This window comes from Cibotium barometz, chromosome 21 (assembly GCF_041138505.1).
Source record: "Cibotium barometz isolate CiBa-2024 chromosome 21, ASM4113850v1, whole genome shotgun sequence".
NCBI lineage: Eukaryota > Viridiplantae > Streptophyta > Polypodiopsida > Cyatheales > Cibotiaceae > Cibotium > Cibotium barometz.
Window position 1 is genome coordinate 47,265,746 of NC_141066.1, and position 5,000 is coordinate 47,270,745.

The window sequence follows — 5,000 nt, forward strand, 5'->3', positions numbered from 1 at the left end:
GCTGAAATATTTGCTCCAATCATCACCCACTTTGAGAAAGGCAGATTATGAGTGTGGCAGGCCTGTGATTGTTACAGTTGATACTAGTCCTACTGGGATAGGATGGGCAGTAGGGCAAGATGATGAGGATGATCATAGGTATGTAATTAGATTTGGAGCAAAGGTATTAAGCTTTCGGCAACGAAAGTATCCACAGATCAAGAGAGAATTATGGGGGATAGTCACTGCTCTAAAATGTGAAAAAGAATATCTTATTGGGGCATCTGTACTTGTGGAAACTGATTGCTTGCCACTTCTTGGGATGATAGCAAGTTGTACCACTCCAGATATTGCTATGCTTAGGTGGATTGCTTATATCAAGTCACTAAATCCTGAGTTTGAGCATATTGCGGGAAAAGATAATCCAGTTGCAGATATGCTATCAAGAGCCAAGTATGAAGATGAGAAAGAGATGATTAGTGACATTGATGATGTGGGTACAAAGTTCTATACTACAGCATATGCAAAAGGGGATCATATTTGCCTATCAAATGCACTTGAGTCTTTTATTGAGGAAATATATGAAGGAGTTGGTTGCTTATTGGTCAATATTTGAGTACTCTGACAAGGCAAGAAAATTGGTCTGACTCAGAATTTAAGAGGATCCGCAGAAAAGCATATGGTTATTTCCTGAAGGATGGGTATCTCTGGAAGCATCCTAAGCAGAGGAATGCTATGCCACAGAGAGTCATATGTGATAAAGAGACTCAAGGAAAGCTTGTGAAAGAATTCCATGAGAGTCTCTGGGCTGGACATAGAAGTGTGTGGGCCACCTTTACCAAAATAAAGGAAAAATATTGGTGGAAAGGAATGTACAAGGATATTTCCCAATATGTGGAAACATGCATGGTATGCCAAATGTACTCAAATGTGCGGCATCGTGATGGCTTGCAACCAACCTACCCACCTGCCATGCACTACAAATGGGTAGTGGATCTAGTCACAATGCCTTTGGGAATTTGGCAGATGCGGTATATAGCACTTGCAAGAGAAGATTTGACAAATCAGGTAGAAGGGCGTGCTCTTAGAACAAAGAGTACGGAAATAGTATGCAAATTTCTCTTGGAAGATGTGATCTGCCGGTATGGTTGTGTTGGGAAAATAACAGCTGATAGGGGTGAGCTAGATGTTGAAGAAGCAAGGGAATTCTTCTCAAGAATTGGTATCAAACTGTCCCTAACATGTGCTTACAATCCTGAGGGCAATGGGAAAAGTGAGCGAGGACACCCTCCAATCATTAAAGCTTTGGCTAAGGCATGCAGAGAAAGAATGCGAGAGTGGCCAAAGCTGCTACCATATGCCTTGTGGGCTGACCGTACAACTCATAGCTCAGTGACAGGATACATGCCTGCAGAATTAATGTATGGTCAGAAGCCAGTGATGCCAGTTGAAGAAGTAGTTCTAACTTGGAATGTATTGCCCTGGGCGGAAGGATTGAGCAGAGATGACCTCCTTGCATTACGAATAAGACAGTTGGAGAGGAGGCCTGGAGATATAGAGCTTGCTAAAGCTCGCTTGAAAGATGCAAGGTTGAAAAATAAAGAAAGATTTGATAGTAGACACAGACTCCGGCCAAAACCTATTGAAGAAGGTGATTGGGTTCTAATGTATGATAGTAGCCTTGACAACCAATTCACTATTCAAAGAAAATTTACAAAAAGATGGTTTGGCCCTTACATTGTCAAGCATGTGCATGGAAATGCTACGTATACTCTGTGTGAGCTTGATGGAACAGAAGTAAAGAATCTTGTGGCTGGCAAAAGAATCAAGATATTTAAAAGAAGGCATGATAGTGATCCTTTTGATTCACAAGAGATTCAGGATGAGAAGCTTGATAATGGTAGTATGGATATGGTTGAAGAGGAAAAGGATGATCTTCCTGACAATGTAGAAGATGAAGACGACATCCAGCTATATGTAGATCTTGATGATGATTTGGCACATACCAGAGGATGTGCAGGTTTAGAGGGGGTGGATGTCGTGCCATGGCATGTCTATGGTGTGAAACCGTGCATGTGAGGCCATTAAATACAAATCCAGATGCATGAGTTAAGTGCCATGACGAGTCATTATATGATGCCATGTACATATGTTCATATTGTAAATGAGGTTCAATAAGATGAGTTGAGGCAGAGCAAGATCTAGGAGTTTTTGTACATGAATGTGGTGTGAATTATGGAGTTTTATGCATATGATGGACCTTGTAGTAGGGAACATCCTTCTTAACATGTATGGAAACGCAAAGGTTTGATGCCAGATGAGTTAAAAGAAATTCAGTGGGAGCCAGTGTTGTGAGAACTCATCCAAGTCTGTCGAGCCATTAAAAAGAGCTTCTCTCAGCTTGTTGGTCCAGAGCTGGCAGTGGCAGCTTTGACTATGAGTATGTTAATAAGAAGGATGAGGAAGTGGATGTGTCTCTAAGTTGGCTTCAGTGCAACCACCACTTGAGCTTGGTCTCTCGCTTGCAAGCCACCCGGAGGATAAAGATGAACAAGAGGAGGAGGAGTAAGAGGCGGTTGATGGATCCCTTTTATGAAAATGATGAGGCCTTCGCTAGAGCTTTACAAGAGGGTGAGCACCATGATGCAATCATACTTCTATGTGGACATTCTTTTGGAAGTAAGAGTCTCCAACGTGTTCTAGAAAATAATGCCTGTATATCATGCGGAGCAGCAGCTAAGAGGGAAGATATGGCGTCAAATCATGGGGTGCTTTAATGGATGATGCAACCGCTTACATGCATACTTGCTTCTCCATATTGGAAATGAAAGGAGTGAATATAATACATCTGGCTGGCAGCTTACGTGTAATAACCTCTCGAAGAAATACAAGCATTAATGCGCAGCTTTTTTTAAAATGGAAAGCCGAATTCTAAGCTGCAAAAGGCGAGGGGACGCCGCATCTCTTGCGGGGAAAAAGAGAAAAAACCAGAGGCAGACGGCGGCGAGTTCAGTGAGGAAAAAAATCTCTGCAGAAAGAGGAACAGCGTCCATTCGACCAGTGTTTTTATTTTCAAGAATACATACACGGGTTGTGCCTTGTAGGTGCTAGAAATAAAGAGGAAAATGAGCACTTCATGAGGAGATGATCTCGACAAAATCCATGTATTCTCTGTTTCTTGGGCTGCGCTGAAGCGACTATCGTTTCCGTGTATTCTGCATCGCGTGGCCAGCTCTGCGACTTATAAGTTAAGCAAAAATAAAATCGAGTGTAAACTCACTTGTAATGCTCATATAAGCTTCTTTTTTTACTTTTCCTTTTGATTTAGAAAAAGGCGAAACTCATAAATCCTAAAAGGGATTTGGAAATGAATGAAAAAGCTGGGGAGATCGAATTAATGGTATTTGGAACTTGATGTTTTGCGGGAAAAAGGAATCCAAAGCACATTTAATCACGGGAAGTTGGCCTTGTTTCTGCTTGATTGAGTTTTGGAAATTATGAGCATGAAATAGCTATGCCAAATGCTATCTTTTGCTTGTGAAATGTTAGAATATTAAGGCAGGTTTTCAGGTGATAAAGAGCATCTTGATATGATGGATTTGATGGCACTGGATGTAAAGGATGTAACTGGTCACATGTATATTGGAAAAATTTGAAGGCTTTGTTATGCCTACATGTGATTAGCTGGAAAGTTTTGGAAAAAGAAGCCAGTGATTCTATGCTTGGAAAGGGATAAGCAATTGGAACACGAATTCAAGAATGGATTTGTCCTATGCTTTCTGGGAAATTTTGAATGTGAGATTCCTTGTTAGGTTTGACACCAACTCTCACAGCTAGAAGTCTCGTACTTTCCTGGCTATTCCGCACACGTCACGACAGCGCGCGCACACACACACACACACACACACATATATATATATGTATGTATGTATGTATATATATGTCTCTCTCTCTCTTTCTCTCTCTCTCTATATATATATATGTCTCTCTCTCTCTCTCTCTCTCTCTCTCTACATATATATATATATATATATATGTAGAGAGAGAGAGAGAGACATATATATATATATATATATATATATATATATATATATCTAGAGATACACACACACACACATACACATATATATCTATATAGATACATACATACATACATACATACATATATATATATATATATCTATGTATGTATATACATATGTATGTATGTATGTATGTATGTATACATACATACATATATATGTGTGTATGTGTGTGTGTACACACGCACACACACACACACACAAATATATATGTATGTATGTATGTATATGTATATATATACATACATACATTCTTACATACATACATACATACATACATACATACATACATATATATGTATATGTATATGTATGTATGTATGTATGTATGTATGTATGTATGTAAGAATGTATGTATGTATATATATACATATACATACATACATACATATATATATGTGTGTGTGTGGTCTGGGCATGAAACCATCCAGCCCTATTATCCTTGCCTGAGGAATTAAGTAACATAATAACGGGATTATGGTCGGAGAGATGAATGGAATTATCCACTCTGCAGTTAAGATACGACCATCTGTTGATAAGCGAGCAAGAAAGTAAAATCTATCAAGCCTAGCTGCTCTAAAACAATCACCAAATTGCTTATTAGTCCAGGTAAAACCAGTATCACTAGAACAATCAATAAGGCTGAGATTGGTACAGAGATTTAACCACTCATGGCTTTTCATACCCTGTACCACATAACCTTTACCCTGATGTCTATCAGCAAGAGAATCAACCATATTGAAATCACCACAAATAACAGAAGGAGAAAGAGAAAGGGATAAATCTTTCCAAACCTGGGTTCTCTCCTTATTATTGCAAGGAGCATACACCGAGACAACCTAGATATTAAAGGGGGAATCCAGCTCAATACTAACCCAATGTTATGTTGACTTACTTTCTTGATTAGAGACACCAACCTTTGACTAATGCCAATAGTGG